The sequence below is a fragment of the Tursiops truncatus genome, chromosome 11 (genome assembly GCF_011762595.2).
Source record: "Tursiops truncatus isolate mTurTru1 chromosome 11, mTurTru1.mat.Y, whole genome shotgun sequence".
NCBI classification, from domain to species: Eukaryota; Metazoa; Chordata; class Mammalia; order Artiodactyla; family Delphinidae; genus Tursiops; species Tursiops truncatus.
The window spans coordinates 82138232-82161057 of NC_047044.1; the positions used below are offsets into that span (position 1 = coordinate 82138232).

The following is a 22826-nucleotide window of genomic DNA, read 5'->3' on the forward strand; positions in this document are numbered from 1 at the left end:
CTTTAATCCACTTGTCTGCTGATGGGTGGGGCCAGGTTCCCTCCCTGTTGGTTGTTTGGCCTGAAGCGACCCAGCACTGGAGCCTACCCAGGCTTTTTGGTGTGGCTAATGGTGGACTCTGGGAGGGCTCATGCCAAGGAGTACTTCCCAGAACTTCTGCTGCCAGTGTACTTGTCCCCATGGTGAGCCACAGCCACCCCCTGACTGTGCAGGAGACCCTCCAACACTAGCAGATAGGTCTGCTTCAGTATCCTCTGGGGTCACTGCTCCTTCCCCTGGGTCCCGATGAGCACACTACTTTGTGTGTGCCCTCCAAGAGTGGAGTCTCTGTTTCCCCCAGTCCTGTCAAAGTTCTGCAATCAAATCCCGATAGTCTTCAAAGTCTGATTCTCTAGGAATTCCTCCTCCCATCGCCGTACCCCCAGGTTGGGAAGCCTGACATGTGGCTCCAAACCTTCACTACACTGGGTGGACTTCTGTGGTATAAGTGTTCTCCAGTTTGTGAGCTATCCACCCAGCAGTTATGGGATTTGATTTTATTGTGATTGTGGCCCTCCTCCTATCTCACTGTGGCTTCTCCTTTGTCTTTGGATGTGGGGTATCTTTTTTGTTGAGTTCCAGTGTCTTCCTGTCGATGATTGTTCAGCAGTTAGTTATGATTCCAGTGCTCTCGCAAGAGGGAGTGAGCATACATTCTTCTATTCCACCATCTTGAACCCCGTCACCCAAGATTATTTAAAAATAATCCACTCAAACAAGTTCATAGCAGCAGTGCTTGTAACAGCAAAGAGCTGAAGATAACCTAAATGGCCTGACAACAGAACAGAGAATCTGTGGTACATCCATAGGAAGAAACATGATACAGTCAAAAAAATGAGCAGCTACACACATACATACACACACACACACACACACACACACACACACACACACATAGGTGAACTCACAAACACAGTGCAGTGCAAAAGAAGGCAGATACAAAAGAGTACAGGCTGTATGAGTCCATTTATGTAAGTTCAAAAGTAGGCAAATCCCCCATGTTTGTAGTTAGGATAGTGGTTTCCTTCGTGGGAGCCAATGATTAGGAGGAAGCAGGATGTTGCATCCAGGGAACCGTTAATGTTCTACCTCTTCATCCTGCACTCACTTTATATAAGGGTTAAGTTCGCTTTGTAAAAATTCACCTAACTATCAATTTATGATTTTGTACTTTTATGTATGTAAGACATACATCAATAAGAAGTTTACTTTGATAAAAGCAAATTGAAATAAACAAACAGCACCTGATTTGATTTTCCCATCCTTGCTTCCCGAATCTAGCTGAGAAGTTAGAACATTCACCATCTTACCCTGCAGCCAGCACCAGGATTTTGAGTGACACAGTAATTACCTCTTCTCCATCCTTCTTTTTCTGGATAGTTCTATTTTTGAACATAAATCATCTGGTTCCTACAAGTTCCTTTTGTATCTTGTCTAACTTCTCCTCCAGTATCACATTCAAAGGATTATTTTGGGGGCACTCAAATTCTAGCTTTCTTTCCATCCTGGCTCTTCTTTTTCCATTTTTTTCCATTTACTCCCATTGGCAGACAGGGAGCCTCAACTGTACTTTCATCCCACTAAGCGGCAGCCCTAAATGAAAAGGTCTGCCTGGTCACTGGTGCTGGCTTCAGCAGTACATATTCTAGATGTTACCAGTCAATGGCTCATACATTATCCTAGCAGGTATTACACTTGGAACACTCACTTTAAATTAGCTCATCTGAAGAGGTTAATAGACTATTTGTCTGTTATAGCCTTGGCTTTTAAAGTTCTTTTTTATTATTATTACTATTGTAAATGTTCTCTGCACTCTTGCTATGCTTTTAATAATTGGGAACAGAGCTCTAAACGCCTCCAAGCCAGGCCCAGAGTACTCTCTAGTCAGAAGGGCATAAGCTAATCCATGGCAGAATCTCTTGGGAGCCTCAGGAGGCCTGCGGATGCAGGCATGATGCTAGAAAGCACAGAGCAACAGTGTCATAGCTGCACGTCTCTTCTTCAGGGAATGAAGAGAGGACTTTGGCCGGCAAAGCTCTTGCCAGGGGTACCCTCATCCTCACATAAATTCCTCTGTGGATAAAATAAATGACAGAGCAAAGGATGTGGCTGATAATGGTTGATACTATGGAATTGAGAGTGGTTTGCTAAACTCTCTTGACCTTGGAATACTTTATGCAAGTCCATTTAGGTAGAAGGGGGTCTGTCTGCCTGAATGAAGGACAGGAGAGGTGCCTTACCACCTAAGCTGCTCCTCTTCCATCAACAGCTTCTAAGTGGGCTCCACTGGGTCACTTGGACACCATTGCACTGAATCGTTGTTCTTATAAAGTGATATACTTCACAGGCCACTGGCAAAGCACTTCTAATCCTCCGATGTCAAATCTAATCCTCCAGTGGATGCCTGACTGATTGCATAATAATCCCTGGGAGAGTTGGTCAACATTCAGATGGCCAGACCTGATCAAATTCAGTAGTGGGTCCTGGAAATCTGTGTATTTAACAAGGCCTCTAGGTAGTTCTGATGCACAGACAAGCTTGGGAAGCATGGTCATGGCCTGGACAAAAACCTACACCCATGTTTTTGAAAGCGAGGACCAAGGACTCTCTGCACCAGAATCACCCTCACGTCTAAGATGTGCACTTTAGGACTTGGGAGGCTATGCTGACACATGGAGCATGGGGAGCTACTTTGGTTGCATTGAATGAGGGTTCAGGCCTTCACTGTACTGAAAGCAGGATGCTCTTGGATCTGGAAACCTTTACATGTGGATCCAAGTTCCAGTCCACAGTTTCTCTGATAGAGTTTGTGAACTTAGGGTTGGGCCAACGCCCCTTCTAGGAGACCCAGTGACGTCTTTGCTTGATTTGCTTACTTTCTTCTCTCCTCTTCCCCCATCCAAGAATCCTTTATCTAGGCTTAGGGTTAAAAAAAAATTGGCTCAAATTGATTCATGTTCTTCTAAATCTCTCATCTTCTTGGATCTCTGTCAAAAAGTCAGGTCCGTTTTCTCTGTGATCTGAAGATGCCTCCTTTACCCAAGACATGAAGTTGGAAAACTCTACCTACTTGAGGTAGAGAAAGGACCTCAGCATACAGGTAAACGCAGAGGGAATGCACACCGGTTCATGGAAACATCCATTTCTTCAGTTACCTGTTAGGCACCCAGGTATGTTCAGCTTATGAAAAACACACCAATGCACATATGGACACCTTATGTTTGATAAAGGTGGCAGGAATGTACAGTGGAGAAAGGACAGCCTCTTCAATAAGTGGTGCTGGGAAAACTGGACAGATACATGTAAAAGTATGAGATTAGATCACTCCCTAACACCACACACAAAAATAAGCTCAAAATGGATTAAAGACCTAAATGTAAGGCCAGAAACTATCAAACTCTTAGAGGAAAACATAGGCAGAACACTCTATGACATAAATCACAGCAAGATCCTTTTTGACCCACCTCCTAGAGAAATGGAAATAAAAACAAAAATAAACAAATGGGACCTAATGAAACTTCAAAGCTTTTGCACAGTAAAGGAAACCATAAACAAGACCAAAAGACAACCCTCAGAATGGGAGAAAATATTTGCAAATGAAGCAACTGCCAAAGGATTAATCTCCAAAATTTACAAGCAGCTCATGCAGCTCAATAACAAAAAAACAAACAGCCCAATCCAAAAATGGGCAGAAGACCTAAATAGACATTTCTCCAAAGAAGATATACAGATGGCCAACAAATGCATGAAAAGATGCTCAACATCACTAATCATTAGAGAAATGCAAATCAAAAGTACAATGAGATATCATCTCACACCAGTCAGAATGGCCATCATCAAAAAATCTACAAACAATAAATGCTGGAGAGGGTGTGGAGAAAAGGGAACCCTCTTGCACTGCTGGTGGGAATGTGAATTGGTTCAGCCACTATGGAGAACAGTATGGAGGTTCCTTAAAAAACTACAAATAGAACTACCATATGACCCAGCAATCCCACTATTGGGCATATACCCTGAGAAAACCAAAATTCAAAAAGAGTCATGTACCAAAATGTTCATTGCAGCTCTATTTACAATAGCCCGGAGATGGAAACAACCTAAGTGCCCATCATCGGATGAATGGATAAAGAAGATGTGGCACATATATACAATGGAATATTACTCAGCCATAAAAAGAAATGAAATTGAGCTATTTGTAATGAGGTGGATAGCCCTAGAGTCTGTCATACAGAGTGAAGTAAGTCAGAAAGAAAAAGACAAATACCGTATGCTAACACATATATATGGAATTTAAGAAAAAAAAAATGTCATGAAGAACCTAGGGGTAAGGCAGGAATAAAGACGCAGACCTCCTAGAGAACAGACTTGAGGTTATGAGGAGGGGGAAGGGTGAGCTGTGACAGGGCGAGAGAGAGTCATGGACATATACACACTAACAAACGTAGTAAGGTAGATAGCTAGTGGGAAGCAGCCGCATGGCACAGGGATATTGGCTCGGTGCTTTGTGACAGCCTGGAGGGGTGGGATAGGGAGGATGGGAGGGAGGGAGACGCAAGAGGGAAGAGATATGGGAACATATGTATATGTATAACTGATTCACTTTGTTATAAAGCAGAAACTAACACACCAATGTAAAGTAATTATACCCCAATAAAGATGTTAAAAAAAAAACAAAACACCAATTTGTCCAAAAGTACACTTATGATGTGTGCATTTTTCTGTCTGTATATTATACTTTGATAAAATTTACAATAAAAATTGGTTAATATCTCAAAACACTATTATGGCCATAGATAGATCGGTAGATCAGTAGAGACAAAGATAGAGATACAGATATATTCTGAGCAAAGATCGTTAATGGAAGTCGTCTCAGTATTGTAATTACAAGTGATTTTTATTTTCTTCAATTCATTTATCCATATCCTTCAAACTGACTATCATGAACACTTTAAATTTTTTTTAGCTCGCCAAGTTTCTAGTCTAAACGTGGACAATAATTAACAGCAAAAGCAACTTCCCCATCACGTTACCTGGAGGTGACCTTTGGGGGCTGCCCCAACAGGGAATTGTGAGCATATTGTCTTTCCCATCACTTCGTGGTTGTGGAGTTCATTTGCACAGGAACACTTTCCATCTCTGGATATATCTGTACACACTTGCTGGAGCCAAAATAAAACTTCAAAGAATTTATAAGAAATAGAATGCTTTTCAGAGGCCCTTGCAAAGTCAGCAAGTATTTGTATAAGAAGCCACTTAATGTCTACTTGACTGATGGGAACTTCAGTTGCAATAAGGCAGCTGCTGAAGAGAAAGGAAAGTGTTCTTAAAGATGAAAGAGACAGTACTCCTGTCTGCTCTCTCCCAAGGGTCAGAGCGAAACATCCATGCCAAAGACTCACATGAAGTCCTCCTGAATGACGTTTAAGGTCAGCGTAACAGAAAGTGGAAGCAGGCAGCACCGGCTCTGCTGCCCTAGCAATTTCCCCCTCAGAGCCCCTCTCCTCCCCGCTGCATCCCTTCTCCCACCCAACCACACATCACGTAGTTTCCTATTCTGTTTCCCTTTTTTTGCCCTCTGCTGGAGGACATTATATGTAATCTTTTCGACAAACACACGTGAAGCAGGGACTCCAAGGATGAACTGATCAGTGTTACCTGAAGACAGTTAACGTGGTCCCTGTGCCCTTCCCTTTGTAAACAGGGAATTCTAGAAACAGAGGCGTTTTCAGACAGGTGGTAGGATGGATATTTCTGGGCATAAAGGAGCCGTCTCCGCCTCACCTCAGTGTTGAACGAAGAGGCCTGTCGCCCCACGAAGCCAGATCCATCCCTCTCTCTTGCTTTTAATCAGTTCACAGGAACGCCAGGCACCCACCTCCTACGCTAACAGGCTCAGCATCGAGGTGGCCTCTTGTGGCAGTGGCTTCCGGGGAAGGGTAAGGAACGTGTCCCGCTCCCTCTCCACCACCACACACCTTCCCCGCTCTGCGAACAGGTAGGTGAATTTGCAGAGGTTTAGGGTGCATCCCGCCCCTCCCAGACCAGGCAGCTGCCTCCTGAATCACAGTCCAGCCTGCAGCACATGAACGCGATGGTCGAGGGAGCTTTGCACTCCAGCCCACAGCCATACGGCCCTTCAGCATCAGTCCTGCTTACTGCTCAGAGCAATGGGTATTTCACTTCTCTGGGCCTCTGTTTTCTCATCTGTAAAATGGGAAGAACGACAGCGCCTATCTTACGGCATTATTTGAGATCAAATAAGTTAAAACAGGTAAAGTGCTCAGCACGGCATCTTGCAAATTGTACTCAACACGCTAGCTGTTTAAGCATCCAAAAATCATTCCTTCCTGAAAGTGCTCCACACGACAGGGGTGAGAACTCCTCGTTGACACCTTATTAGCATTTTGTATTAGGATCTACGTCCCACAGTCCTCTACTCGAATGCCGTTCACCAGCATGTCATAACTCCATTCACTAGTGCTCCCTACGTGCCCGGCAGGCTTCACCCGCACTGTCTCCCTTAATCCTCATGACAATCCTCTGAGGCCAGTGCTGCTGTTCTCCCCATTTTACAGATGACAAACTGAGGTGCAGGGAGGTTAACTAAATGCCCACGGTTGCACAGCTACTAAATGCCAGGACTGGGATTCGAATCCAGGCAATCTGGCGCCACACGTCTTGGCCACTGAACTGTTCCACGCCCTGCACTGCCTACTGTGTGCATCTGGGCCAGAAGATGCAAATACACACCTAGCTTTAACACACCTGCCTCCTGCACTAGCCAGGGCTTGAACTCACATGATGGCCCAGTGATGGAATGTTTAGTGTTCTGAGCGCTTTGAAAATTTCAAATATGTTTAACACCCATAGTCTGTAAACTCTTCCCTTGGACAGTCGGGAATAAAAATGGCATAGCTTTTTTTTTTTTTTTTGCGGTATGCGGGCCTCTCACTGTTGTGGCCTCTCCCGTTGCGGAGCACAGGCTCCAGACGCGCAGGCTCAGCGGGCCCAGCCGCTCCGCGGCACGTGGGATTTTTCCCGGACCGGGGCACGAACCCGTGTCTCCTGCATCGGCAGGCGGATTCTCAACCACTGCGCCACCAGGGAAGCCCAAAAATAGCGTAGCTTTTAAACAAGAAATCCTTTTAGCAGTTATAGGGGAGGGAACATAATTTTGCCTCTACCCGCCTGCGTTCTTTGGTCGAGACCCCCCGTAATAAAAGATTAACAGGAAAAAAAAAAAAATTTTAAGTATGTACGTACAGGAGTCCCACAAAAAATATGAGATACCAAAAGCGGCCAGAAATTGAGGCTTATATACCATCCCGAGCTAGGAAAAGCATCGGGAACTGGGACTTCAAAGAGAAGTAAACAAAGGCTTCCCTGTTACGCTCAGGCAAAAACCCTTATCTCTGCTGGTAGCTCTCTTCCTGGTACAGGCCCCCTTTCTAATGTAAATTTCCCTTCTACTCTGTTTTCAGAGTTTTCTCCTGTGTCTGCAGTTCTTCAAAATAATCCTTATGCCAAAGAGGCATATTTTGGGGTGGCCTATTCTGTTCCCCTTCACAGTTAATGTATTCTAGGAATGGGCTGAGCGCTTCATATTGATCCTATCCCTTAATTTTCACAAAAACGCTCTGAAGTAGGTACTGTGGCTCCACTCATTTTACAGACGGGATTCAGAAAGGGTAAGTAACTTGTCAGAAGTCACACAGCCAGTGATAGCACCCACCTCGTAGGGCTGTTCTGGGGATTAAAGGAGATAATGCATGTAAACAAGTGCTTAGAATAGAGCCTGGTGTATCATCTGTGTTGTTCCCAAGCTGTTTGAGGAGTATTAGTAGGATTCTTTGTCTCACTCTCTTAGGCGAGACCATTCTGATTCATTCAATGTGGAAAGAGATCTTTACCAACTAAAACAACCGCACTAGTCACCAGCTAGCAGAAAGGTTTTTCAATCAGCGGCCTATGAAGAATATCCTGATTCAACAAATTCTCCTTTCAGCTCAAACTAACTTTTGGATCCCCAACTTATTCAATTTAATAAATCTAACAGTAGGCATTTTCAGGGAGAATAAAGTATAGTCACATTTCATATATTTCTCTTTTCTCATTTAATTGTATTCTTGTTATTTAAAAATTCAGGATGTTTTATATCCTGAAATATGTGAGTTCCAACAGAACAGGCACTTTACTGGTACTTCTTCATTTTCTATCCCTTTTCCCACTCAAAGGCTCTGGCTCATCCTTCCCACCCACCACCTCTCCAGAGCCAACTCAACTACTGCTCCTGGTTCCAATTGGGATATAACTGGCTCCCAACCTCTCCAGTGGGATCCTTGACCAAAGAGGTTATTAGGCAGGCAAACCTTCCTCCTCCTAATATGGACCACCTCTCACAGCATAACTTGGATACGTAATCAGATTAAAAGCCTCCTTCCCATCAGGGGTGAGGATGAAAGGAAGAAGCGTGCAGAGAAAGAACACCCTGTCCTGCCACACTCCGTTACCTTCTCCCAGTGTGTGGGAGGGCCAGCACTCAGACCCAGAGAAGGAGAAGCCGGGGTTGGCTCCTTAGTCCCCCTCCTGACCTCTTCTGGGAAACTGTGTCTATAAGCTCCTAGAGTTTTCCAGAAACAGACTCACAGACATAGAGAACAGACTTGTGGTTGCCAAGGGGGAGGGGGAGGGAGAGGGATGGACTGGGAATTTGGGGTTAGTAGATGCAAACCATTACATTTAGAATTGATAAACAACAAGGTCCTACTGTAGAGCACAGGGAACTATATCCAATCTCTCGGGATAAACCGTAATGGAAAAGAGTGTTAAAAAAAGAATGTCTATATGTGTATAATTGAGTTACTTTGCTATATAGCAGAAATTAGCACAACATTCACCCTACTATCCAGGGAAAGATTCCTGTCCTAGGGTTCTGAGGGGATGACCGAACACATGACACCCAATTCTGGATAGATGGGCTGAACAGTACTAGTCACATAAGCTCACAGCTCAGGGGAAGAAGACACAGCACCCACACAGGGCCACACGGAGTTTGCAGTCAGGGGCGAGTGAACAACCAGGGGGGTAGGAAGCAGGCTTTGTAGTATCAAGAGGTCGGGGTGCCCCCTGGTTCCCACAGGAGAATGAGATTGGTTTGTTTGAATAATCCCACAGTCTGGCAGGAAACTAAAACCCATCCCTTGAGGATAAGCTGAAACTGCGCCTGGTCCCCTTCATAAGGACGGTTGTTTGGCTAGAGGGCCTTATCCATGAGAGCACAGTGGGAAGGGGGACATGCATTAGGCCACTCAAGGCCCTCCCAAATTTATCAGCCGTCAAGGTAACACATAATATTAATCATAGGCTTTACATCACAGAAGGTGGGCACAAAGGGGAGTCTGTGAAGACAGCTTTTGGCATAAACAACCAGGTGAAGAGCAGGTTAAAAGCTTGAGAGACAAAGTCTATCATGCAAGCCTGGATGTTCATCTTCAAAGGCAGAGATAGAGTGTGATGTTCAAAAGCAAGGCTCTGGGGCTTCCCTGGTGGCGCAGTGGTTGAGAGTCCGCCTGCCGATGCCGGGGACGCAGGTTCGTGCCCCGGTCTGGGAGGATCCCACATGCCGCGGATCAGCTGGGCCCGTGAGCCATGGCCGCTGAGCCTGCGTGTCTAGAGCCTGTGCTCCGCAACGGGAGAGGCCACAACAGTGAGAGGCCCGTGTAACGCAAAAAAAAAAAAAAAAAAAAAGCAAGGCTCTGCTCTCAAGTCTTCAAAATGCTTGTCTTATTTTTTTCTTCTTTCATAAGATTCTTGGGACTTTAACCTTAGGTAATTATTTGGGAGAAAATATATTGTTAGGATTATATATGACACATCTATGGAAAGCACATGAATTATAAAGCCTTATATCAATATAGGGTTACTACTTAAGCAGGCCAAGAACAATAGCAAGTGTTCCCATCTCACTCAGAACTGACTGTGTGCTCCTTGTACAGCACCTCTCAGTTAACTCTCACCCCTGTCCTGCAAGGTACATGTTGTCCTCAGAAGGGAAAAGGCCACAGGGTCAGACGGTTACTAAGTGAGAGCAGGGATTTTACCTCAAGCCTGCATACATCTAAACATAATTTTTTGAAGTTTTACTATTAAGTGTCTAGTCTGGGGAAATGAAAAATACTACTGTACCTTTAACTATATAGTATTCATTCATTTCGTCTTTCAACAGATAATATTTGAACAACTGCTATGTGCCAGGCAGTATCTCGGTGATGAGAAGTCAAGACCCTCAACTACCTGATTCAAAGAAGTGTGTGGAGGTCTGGACATCCACTTGTGACCATGACAGAGTAACAGGCTGGATTTACCCTCCCGCCTTAAACACTGAAAACTAGGGCTTCCCTGGTGGCGCAGTGGTTGAGAGTCCGCCTGCCGATGCAGGGGACGCAGGTTCGTGCCCCAGTCCGGGAGGATCCCACATGCCGCGGAGCGGCTGGGCCCGTGAGCCATGGCCGCTGAGCCTGCGCGTCCGGAGCCTGTGCTCCGCAATGGGAGAGGCCGCAACAGTGAGAGGCCCGCGTACCGCAAAAAAAAAAAAAAACTTACTACGTATGCTAAAAGGCAGGAAAATACAACCCCTGATGAGGAGAAAAAAACCAATCATTCAAGGGAAAGAGTCCCAGAAATAACACAGATGATAGAATTAGCAGACTTGAACATTAAAACAATTATAATAAATAGATTCCATATGTTCAAGAAGGTAGAGAAAAGATTTAGCTTGTTAAAAGGAGACATGAATGATACAAAAAAGACTCAAATTAAACTTTAAGACACGAAAAATACAACAGATGGTATTTCGGGTGTCCCAGGACCACCCACACGTTGGGTGACTCACTAGAAGGGCTCACAGGCTCATCACCACAGAGGCAGTATAGTCACAGCTACAGTTTATTACAGTGCAACAATACACAGCATTCCCAGCAAAGGGAAAAGACACATAAGGTGGAGTCTGGAGGAATTCAGACACAGGCTTCCCAAGTTCTCCTCTGGGGCTGGAATGGGGAGAGCCAGGCGGATAGTCACACAGAACACGCTCCTTCTTAAACAGAAATCAGTGTTTCTTCCCAGGGAAACCAGTTTTAAGACTCAAAGTGCAAGGTTTTCATTGGAGGCCGGTCATGTTGGCCCTCTCTGCCTGTGTGACGACCCACAACTACCAAAATTCCAGACTCCCGGTAGGAAAGCAGGCGTTCACCATGAATGCACCATCTGTACCATTAATCTAGGCAAGCTGGTAGAGCAGGGTCAGGGCCCAGGTGGGCCAAACAGCCTTATCAATGTATCAGTTCCAAAGCCAAGTTCCAAGATAGCGTCCAAGGGCCAGCCCCCCAAGTAGTCCTTCTAAAAGGTGCGCAAACTCTTTCCTGCACAGATGAGATGAACATCAGATCAGTGAGCAACAGAAGTCATCTAAAACAAAAGCAAATGAATATGATGACCCCTAAATTTCTGCCTTGAGCAATCTAGAAAATGATGGCACTAGCAACTTAAGAGAGAGCAGGCTTTCCATAATTCTTCTTAAAGTATAATTCAAGCACCAAGATAACCCATAATACAGTTTTGTGTAGTTACCAAGCACTAGCCAGGTCTTCAACTGAGTGTTCATTTCTGAAATATCCATAGCTGAAGCTTGATAAGGATATCTCCATATAGCCAAAAAGCAAGAACAACAAAAAATTTAGTGAACATTTTAGTAAATGGCCTCTGTCAGAAATAATCAAAGAAAACAAGAATATAAAAGGATACAATGGGGCTTCCCTGGTGGCACAGTGGTTGAGAGTCCGCCTGCCAATGCAGGGGACACGGGTTCGTGCCCCGGTCTGGGAAGATCCCACGTGCCGCGGAGCGGCCGGGCCCATGGCCCATGGCCGCTGAGCCTGCGCGTCCGGAGCCTGTGCTCCGCAACAGGAGAGGCCACAACAGTGAGAGGCCCGCGTACCGCAAAAAAAAAAAAAAAAAAAAAAAAAAAGGATACAATGTATTGATGAATATGAGAGTGATGGAGAGAACATTCATCACCTGCCAGTAATGCACTTCCTGTACAATTACCTGTCTTCATCTTCACAACAGTTTACATAAGAATTATTTTACAGATGAGAAAATGGAGGCTAAAAGGAGGTTTAGTAAATACTACACAAGAAAACACAGTTAATTTGATAGAGCAAAAACTAAAAGCCCATAACTCTGTCCCCAGATTCTTTGTGCTTTTCATTGTCCTCTGCTTTCGTTCGAACTAAGGACAGACAGAATGAAAGAGGCAATTTTTTAAAACGAATATAAAGATAAAGATCTTCAAATGAGTCATTTGAACTGATAGAGGAAGCATGTCAGTTGGTAGGAAGGTGGTAGACCAAGAGGGTGAATTCAAAAGCCTGAAATCGCCCTAACCTCTGCTCTCTCATCTGCCTCCTGCAAAAACAAAAACAATAGTATAAGTAAACTCTATTCCACCTACAGAATGTTTTTTTTTTTATCTCTGGAGTTTTATCCCTTTGAAATGAACTAATTCTAGCGTAACAAAAACCGTAAGGCAAAGATGGCAAATATGCAATCACTCTTTTGTTTCACAGAAGGGAGACATTGTTCATATATCATGGCCCTTTTCCCCTCTAAAACCAGATATAGCCCCAGAATCCTTCTCAACACATCGTTCCAGGCAGCCCTTTCCAATGATGGAAATTAGAACTCAGAAGGAAACTTCTTTGGCATGTTTATGCTCGGGGGCATCTGTTATCACATAGTGGTTAAACTTCAGGTTCTAAACCTTAGCTGCCTGGGCTTAAAGGCTAGCCCCACCACTTGCTAACTCTAAGTGAATTTGAATAATTAACTTAACACCTCTGTGATTCCATTTTGTCTCTGACTTGGGGATAGTAAGGGTGTCTACTTCAGAACGTTTTGCGAGAATTAAAGGAGTTAAAATAAATGTAGTGCTTAGACTAGAACCGGGTACACAGTAAACACATGCCTCAGCTGTGTCTGCTGTTGTCGTTTTTATTAAAACCAGATAGATGAGGTTTTGATAATTAGTTTTGGCAATAAACAGAGAGAGAAGGGGCTGAAGGTTTTGGGCAACTGAGCAAGAAGAGAGATAAAAGAAAATAGAGCGGAATAAATCCTTTTTACAATTTTACTGTCTCGGTCCAGCTTATAGGGATGATTAAAAGGTCGTACATAGAGGCGTGGACCAGACCATCTCTTAAGGCCCTTTCTATCTCTCTAAATTCTATAACATTTTTGTAAAGAAAAAGGAAACTTATACAAGCCCCCTTATCTAAAACATTTCAAATGTCCAACAACAAAGTATTTGGTTAAATATAAGCTCTGACCTGTACATACAATGAAATACCGAATGTCTCCATTAAAATTCATGTTTTAGAATATGTGATAACTTAGGAAATATCTCATAATATATTAAGTTAAACAATAATACTCCAAATCATATATAAAATATGTTTGTGTTTTATAAAATATATACAGATATTAATATGTGAAAACTATTCTACATATTTACTTGGTGTATATATTGTCATATTACGCATACCAATGTAAAATATATACATATCCTACCCATAGGAAACATGGGTAGACATACACCAAAATGTATCTGGATGGTAGGACTATAGCTGATTCTTAGTTTTTATACATTATCGTATTTATCAGGTTTCCAGATAAGTATGTATTACTTTTATTTAAATTTATTTTAACTATATATTTAGCCTTGGTCAAAATGCCAATATTTGTCAGATAAAGCTGACATTTTTTACTTGGCCACAACAGGGTGTTAATTCAAAAGACATATCCTATTAGTAAAGGCAGAAATCAATAAAATCAATAAATCAATAAAATAAAAGAATCAAGGTATTTCAACAAATTCATTCACACAATTTGCTTCACAAAAAATCCCAAGTTAATTCCTTTCTATATAATTTAGAGAAAACTTATTTTTCCTAAATAATTGTGTCTAACTTACATTTCCTTGTATCAGACCAAAACCAATTTTAAAAAAAAATCCTTTCCAAAGCCCACAAGTCAAGCACTCAGACTTCAAATAGTACTTCCCAATTTTCAGCACAAAGGACTATTTATAATATCAGGCACCCATGCTTCTAAACCAGGCTATATCCCGCCACATCTTGGCTCCGGTCCCCTAGAAAACAGAGCCTGATGTACAGTTTATGTGCTACCACTCCTACTCCCAGGACAGCAAGAGCCTGAGGGCAAAGGTGGAAGGGAGACAGTGAAGGAGAGAAAGCAAACACAAGGCGGTACATTACAGTGATGGCCGCAGCCCCACAAGAAGACCTAGTCCGTTGCTTTGCTGCACAGACGTCTCTGAAAAGGCCATTGGAACCACTGAGCCTCAGAAGAATTGATCAAGGGGAGGATGAGAGAAGGATTTGTGTTCTGGTCCTCTTCTGTTTCCTGTCCAAGTGAGCTGCACGGAGCAGCACCTCCCCCTGTACTCCCGGGATGTGTTTCCATCACGTTCGGGCAGCTGCCGGGGAAGCCAGATCTCCTGTCCCATAGCAAGTACTTCCTCGGAACCCGGAAGTGGCAGGAGGAGCCAGAGCCCTTGTGAGACACTCAGTCAGACAAGGATGCCTGAGGAGTCCTCACCCACAACAGGCTGAGCTAGCAGAGGACAGCAAGTGGCCAGGGCTCCTCCCTGAGCAAGTCGCCCAGGCCTGAGGGGCAAGTGGGGCGACGTGAGTCGGGGAGAAGCATAAATGAGTATGGTGCCCCCACTAGGCCTGGCCCACCAGCCTCAGACCACAGTTTCTTCATTTTCCACAGTCCTTAAGAATGAAACAACCACTGCTAAAATGAGCGTTTCATGGAAACCGCTTTGAACTAAGTCAACTTCACCTACCAGGTGTGACTTGGCAAGTCACCTTCTCTGGAATTTCTCTCTAGAATTTTACTGTATTCACCTTCAATAATGTTTTCCTCAGTAAATTCTTCTTCAAATATTAAAAGAATGACATGTTGCCACTGAAATCATGAAATAATTCAAAAGGAAAATTAATAAGCTCACTCCTTAGTCCCCTTCTGTGTCATAACCCATATTTACAGCCCAGCCTTCGTGCACATGTTTTGTCAGCATAGAGAAAGATGTGGAAGGAAGAGGTCCAGCCTGAATGACCCTTCTATTATTTTCTTCTTATTCACGAGAAATTATAACACCAAGTTACTCTAAAATTTGTTTTTCTTACTTAATTATACATCAGAGATTTCCCTCTAGGCAAACACGTACAGCTCTAACTCATTCGAGTACGGTCTTCAAATTAATCCTGAAACATTCTCTTTTAGTGACTGCAATTGTATTTTCCAATGTAAAATTATTCATTCTGTTTCATTAAAATTATCTCTAGATTATCTTCCTAACATAAAATAGAGGCAATATAGCATAGTGTCTAAGCATGCAGCCTCTGATGCTAGAATGCTTGAGTGTTATTCCTAACTCCGCCACTTAGAAGCTGTATGGCAGGATACGTTTCTTAATGTCTCTGTGCTTCAACATCCTTATCTGTAAAAGAGATTACAGTTCTTAACTCCTGAATGGTATTGGAGAATAAAATGAGTTAATACAACTAAAGCACTTAAGACAGTGCCTAGCACATAAGAAGCACTTGGAAGAACAAAACTGGAAGCATCATGCTACCTGATTTCAAACTATATTACAAAACTGTAGGAATCAAAATAGTATAGTATTGGCATAAAAACAGGCACATAGATCAATGGAACAGAATAGAGAGCCCAGAAATAAACCCATGCATATGTGGTCAATTCATTTACAGCAAAGGGGCCAAGAATATACAATGGGAAAAAGACAGTATCTTCAATGAATGCTCTTGGGAAAACTGGACAGCCACATGCAAACAAATGAAACTGGACCACTATCTTACACCATACAAAAAAATTAACTCAAAATGGATTGAAAACCTGAACGTAAGACCTGAACCATGAAACTCTTAGAATAAGAAGCATTTGGTAAATGTTAACTATTACTGTTATAAGTATTAGCATCTCCTGGTGCCTACAAAAACCGTAACGCACCCATTTAACAAAGAAACAAAGGTGAATCGAGGGACTTCTCTGGTGGCACAGTGGTTAAGAATCCACCTGCCGCTGCAGGGGACACGGGTTCGAGCCCTGGCCCAGGAAGATCCTACATGCCATGGAGCAACTAAGCCCATGCGCCACAACTACTGAGCCTGTACTCTAGAGCCCATGAGCCACAACTACTGAGCCCGCATGCCACAACTACTGAACCCCGCGTGCCTAGAGCGCATGCTCCGCAACAAGAAAAGCCACCGCAATGAGAAGCCCACGCACTGCAATGAAGAGCAGCCCCACTCACTGCAACTAGAGAAAGCCTGCGCACAGCGATGAAGACCCAACACAGCCAAAAATAAATAAATTTATTTTTTAAAAAAAGGTGAATCGAGGGACTTCCCTGGTGGTCCAGTGGTTAAGAATCTGCCTTCCAAGCAGGGGATGTGGGTTCGATCCCTGGGCAGGGAACTAAAATCCCACATGCCACGGGGCAACTAAGCCTGTGCGCCACAACTAGAGAGCCCAGGTGCTGCAATTACCGAGTCTGCATGCTCTGGAGCCTGTTCACCCCAACTAGAGAGAAGCCCATGTGCCGCAACAAAGAGCCCACACACTGCAATGAAAGAGCCCGTACACCGCAACTGAGACCCTACACAGCCAAAAATAAGATAAATAAATAAATATTTTTAAAAAGTGAATCGAGCCCTACTATGTGTCACGTGCTAAGTATATAAGGACAACTAACACAAGGTCTCTGCCCCTGAAGAATGATGAAGAAGATAAATACAAAGGCAGGTAAATCACAGTATCACACGATAGATGGTCTAATCACAGTAGAAACCAACAGCTGTGAGTCTCCGTGATGGGAGTGAGTAACTGTGTCTCAAGAAACACTTCAGGCCTGAGACGGATCTTGAAAGATGAGTAATAGGAATTTGCAAGTCAGAGTGGTAGCACTGGAGTGGGTGTTCTAAGTCAAGGAAGCAGTCTACACAAAAATGAAAGTATTCCTCTAGGCAGCTGGCCGCATGTTCCATGGGGAGATAGTAAGATATCACAATTTTCTTCCTATTTTCCAAAATGTCACATCTCACTAGCTCAAACCAGAGCATCTGGTCCTCTGTCAATAGGCACTTTGCAAAATGTTTTGGTTCCAGTGACTCACCACCACCACAGACTAATCAACTACTATGACTCATTTCAACCCTCTCGGAATTGTTTCTCTGCAAAGCATATCTCTACATGAAACATGCCAAGTGAGTGACTAAATACGCTTGTGAAGGACTACACCAGAGAGTCACTAAGCATAACTGTCACACTTGCTAGAGTCTGTGCTCCAACATTGGTTTCTGTACTGCCAGGGGATTTGTTAGGGAGCAAGAAACTGACATTGAGCCTAAGCAAAAGGTATAGATGAGCAGCTCCAAACGAGGCACGGAGTTTCCACCACCACAGACTAATCAACTACTATGACTCATTTCAACCCTCTCGGAATTGTTTCTCTGCAAAGCATATCTCTACATGAAACATGCCAAGTGAGTGACTAAATACGCTTGTGAAGGACTACACCAGAGAGTCACTAAGCATAACTGTCACACTTGCTAGAGTCTGTGCTCCAACATTGGTTTCTGTACTGCCAGGGGATTTGTTAGGGAGCAAGAAACTGACATTGAGCCTAAGCAAAAGGTATAGATGAGCAGCTCCAAACGAGGCACGGAGTTTCTTACGGCTACTTTTTGGTGTGGGCACAAGGCACTATGAAGCAAACACTGCAGTGGCACAATTCAAAAGCCAAAGACTCACGAGTAATTATTAACGCGGATGATTCCCTTCTGTCTCCGTGGCTTCATCTAGTCAGAAGGGATGACGAATTTGAGAAAATCCTGTTCATCTAAACTGTATGATTTTTTGATCATTTAGAATCAGACTTTTCTGTTTTTAGGGTATGTGGACCCCATCACCGTTAAGTAACTGTCTTCCAAGAAAATACAAAGAGGTGAAAGATATTTCTGAAATATATATGTTGTCTTAGCTTCGTTAAAATTCAAGACTCAGAAAGCGTTCAGAACAAGAGGAGCTTATTATAGTATTGACAGCATAAAAGTCATGATACCGAACAATTGGAAACAACCTAAATGCCCATCAGTAGGTGAACATATTAATACAAAATTAATACAAAATCAACCAGGAAACACTACGCAGCAGCTGAAGCAATTGAACCTGGATCAACTTCAAAAATGTGAGGCTGAAGACACACATGCAAGATGGAGAATATGTACATATGATGCTGTTTTTAAAACACATGAAATGTTACTACGTACTTATATGTAAAATACGGGTTGCAAGTATATAAACAAACTCAATAGGGTCGTTTCTCTGGGAAATGGGGAAGGGAATGGAACATGATGTTGGGCGGATGATGAAGATTAAAGTAGACTTAGCTTTGTCTTTAAGGTTAAAAAAAGACAAAGTGAAATGTGGACAGTTATGACTTTTCTGTACTTTTTCATTTTTAACTAAAACTATGTGATTCTTTCTTCTGCTTTACAGCTTACTTTGCATCTTCCTGTTTTCTTTATTATCGGAGATATAAATCGATCCTACCATTTGAACTTCAGACACGGACACTAATTACTTTTTATATCAGAGTTCAATTAGAAAAACAGAAACTACTCGGTGCATTTCAAACAGAAAAGAATTCGTACGTTGAAGCAGATGCTTTCAAAACCACTGGAGGAGCTGGGAGCAAAAATTGCAGGGGATGGGGGATCATTTAGCCTTCAGTATTTAGGTGTAGTTTTTGTCCAGAGAATCAGCAGGTTCCTGCTGCTGCCCATTGGTCTAAAAACTGCAGGAAACCACTGCTAAAAGTCACAGCTGCCTGCAGCCCTGGGGAGGGTAACTGGCAGGGAATTATCGTAGGCAACTGCAAAAACCCACATTTGCGGAAGTTCACACACCTGCCCCTGATGCCTGAGGAACTTTCCTTTACTTTCTAAATCTCATATGAATGCATCTTGTTTTCATTATTTAAATTGAATCCAAACCTCTGCTGGAAAGGGAGTGTGGAGATGTAAATCACAGCCTTCTCAGCTCCAGAGGTACAGGGGCTAGCACAGAAAAGGATAGAAACAATGCGAAATGCCAAGACAATATGTGCAATGCCTTTATTCTGTAAAGGTCAGACATTCAGTTCTTTACTTCAGTCACCATTTTTTCTTAGCCGGGGTTAAGAATAAATAAACAAGTGCTTCACTAACCATTCACCCTGGGTGATCAAATCAGCAAGGAGCCATCCAGTGACAACCCCCGCCCCCAGCCAGAACAGAGTCTTTCTTCTTACCAAGAGTTATAGACCACCTCTTCTCTCTGTGAAGCAAAACTGATTACTAATAAAGCAAGCTTTCCTCTGTCTTAAAATAGGGAAATCCTATATCTTTCCATATTGCCAAATAAATGACGTTATTGTGTCTGCTGACCCAGTGCTGAAGAGCACACAAAAGCAGGATGGCATCAGGGTTTGGTGGAAAGGACACTGAATCCATAGTCCAGAGACCTATATACTGTTTCCAGCCTTACCACTCACTAGCTAAGAGCCATTGGGAAAATCAGTTAGCATTCCTAGAAAGAAGAAGTATATCATTACTCAGTGTTTCCCAGCTCTCCAACTCAGCTCTCAAGTTATACTGTTAGAGCAATGCAGTAAAACCAAATGTCACTCTTATATGCCATCATTCTCACCTTATCACAATTAATCCAGACTCTAATACCATATTTTTCTTGCAGAGAATGGGTAGTTAAATATTAGTTCCTCTTGGCACTTATAAACTGAATACATCAGGTTTGACTTCTAAACCCTGATGAAATACTAGATCTAAGTAACCATCATCAGTGGTTGCTAAAATGATTAGGTAAAAGGCTGATGATGAACTTTATAACAGATTAACAATATCTTAACGCATTGATCATTCTTAACATCACAAAAAGAGAGATGTGTAGACACTATGTGCTTCTAGATGGAATGTCCTAAGTACACAACTCTGCCTATGAAATATTAGTGTCCTCTTCCTCCTCCCATCAAATCTGCTTAGGCTTCTAGATCTAAATACAAGATTACAAGAAATACAGACTACAGAAATACTGGATTATAGGAAATACAGAGAAAGAAGTAAGATATTAAATATCAGCAAAATCCAGCAAATGGAAAATTCTATAGGACAGAATTTCCGCAGGAAGAAAATTCTATAGGAAGAAATGCAAACGAAGCATATCTTCAAAAAATAAATGGCGGGCTTCCCTGGTGGCGCAGTGGTTGAGAGTCCGCCTGCCGATGCAGGGGACATGGGTTCATGCCCCGGTCTGGGAAGATCCCACATGCCGCGGAGCAACTAAGCCCGTGAGCCACAACTACTGAGCCTGCGCGTCTGGAGCCGGTGCTCCACAACAAGAGAGGCCGCAACAGTGAGAGGCCCGTGCACCGCGATGAAGAGTGGCCCCCACTCGCCACGCCTAGAGAAAGTCCTCGCACAGAAACGAAGACCCAACACAGCCAAAAATAAATAAATTAAAAAAAAAATACTTTGACCAGTATTTAAAAAAAAAACAGGGAAAATTTGAGAAACTGCTGCAGTCAAGAGGAGTCTAAGGACACATGATAACTAAGCGTAATGCAGTGCCTTGGATAAGATCCTAGAATAGAAGATAGACATTAGGTAAAACTAAAGAAATCTGGGGCTTCCCTGGCCATCCAGTGGTTAAGACTTCATACTTCCACTGCAGGGCTGTGGGTTTGATCCCTGGTCGGGGAACTAAGATCCACATGCCGCGCGGTGCAGCCAAAAAAAAAAAAAAAAAAAAAAACTAAACTAAAGAAATCTGAAAAAACTTGGCACGCTAGTTAATACAAATGCATCAGTATTAACTCAGTAATTGTGACAAATGCACCATACTAATGTAAAATAATAATAGGGGAGATTGTCATAGGGTATATAGAAACTCTGTGTACTATGGAAACTCTGCACTATCTTTGCAAATTTCCTATAAATCTAAAACGCTTCCAAAATAAAAGGTTTGATTTTTCTAAAATAATGTAATGTACAGGGCTTCCCTGGTGGCGCAGTGGTTGAGAGTCCGCCTGCCGATGCAGGGGACACGGGTTCGTGCCCCGGTCTGGGAGGATCCCACGTGCCATGGAGCGGCTCGGCCCGTGAGCCATGGCCACTGAGCCTGCGCGTCCGGAGCCTGTGCTCCGCAACGGGAGAGGCCACAGCAGTGAGAGGATCCGCGTACTGCAAAAAAAAAAAAAAGAGTAATGTACAGGAAACAGAAAGTCCTAGAGAAACAGAAAGTCCTAGTAGCAAAAAAAAAAAAAGAGTAATGTACAGGAAACAGAAAGTCCTAGAGAATCATTCTGAAGTGCAATGTCTAGTACTTGCCTTAAAATAATCCACTTAGTGGTGGAGGGATTGGAGATAGTGCAAAATGGGAGGAAGCATACATAAAACAAGATTGGCCAAGAGATTATAACTGATTAAGCTGAAATTCAGTATGTCAGGGGTCACTATTTTTCTGTAAAAGTAAAAGTCATGTTTCTATAGTCCCTGTAACAGGAACCACTGATCAGCATTTATTCACGTAACAGTGGGAAGATGAATGAAGTGTGGATTTTTTGGTCAAGGGTAGCCACCTGTTTCTCAGTAAACATTTGGTATTCAGGGTCAGGGAACATATCATCATGTCCTGGACATAGTAACTGCCTGGTGCATCTGAGTCTAATACACTGAGCTTTCTCACCAGCAGATCATGGCCAATGATGCTTTTAAACCACGTAAAGGACTCCTGTCTCAAAGAACAACGTGGACATTCATTGACCCTGGAATCTGGTAGAAATTCCAGAAGATCCAGTGGAAATCAATTTGATTTTTAGTTCACGAGAAATTTTATATCATGAGTCTTAGCCGAATTAATACACTCTAACATATTTCCTGCAACATACATATTGTGTAAGTTTTATTTTAACCTTTACAGTGAAATCCAGGTAAAGATATTAATGCAAGATAGTGATATCCAGTGAATCTACCTGATGGAGAAAATACTTCTGTTTTTATGACCTCTGTCTGGACAGCTGTAAGTTTCTCAGTCGTTGAAGTTCCTTGTTCTTCTGACATAAAATATTTCTAAAGTACCATTTCTATATGTTGCAGAATGATTCATTATTGATAAGGGTAGAGCAACTTGCTTCATGTAAGATAATATATTTTAAATAAAACAATATAATTTATTATGCTAACTTTGTTCTCTCATATTTACCTTTTTTTTTGGTAAAGGCACGGCTTAAAACAGATTTATTCTAAACATTCAGTTAAACGTGTATTTCTTCTATAGGAAATAATTAAATTAATAAAATTTAGTGCTGCGTTCTTCATTAAATGCTTTGGTGAATTATTATAAAATAATGCCTAAATGACCTTTTTGGAAGACATAACCAGCAGAATCAGGAGAAAATAATGTAGTGCTGTTCTGTGCAAAATGTACTCCACACAACTCTAGTTCTGTGGAGTGATATCGCTATTATTTGCTGAGGTGGGGGAAAGTCCTGAAGTCAAACAAGTTTAGAAAACATTGTATTAAACAAGTTATTTACTGTAGGACTTTAACATGCTGGTGGATAT

General features: G+C 42.7%; 1 long non-coding RNA gene across 7 annotated transcripts in view; it reads right to left on the reverse strand.

The window, feature by feature from the left end:
* LOC109550189 (uncharacterized) overlaps positions 1–22826 on the reverse strand; it is a 169453-nt gene that overhangs the window by 102053 nt on the left and 44574 nt on the right. Inside the window, exon 3 of one of the 7 annotated variants that reach the window (XR_012324494.1) lies at positions 10409–21443. The exons of the other annotated variants lie outside the window; for them this stretch is intronic. This is a non-coding gene — a long non-coding RNA (uncharacterized lncRNA). Of the gene's footprint in view, positions 1–10408; positions 21444–22826 lie in introns of those variants that run through there. 7 annotated transcript variants of the gene reach the window in all.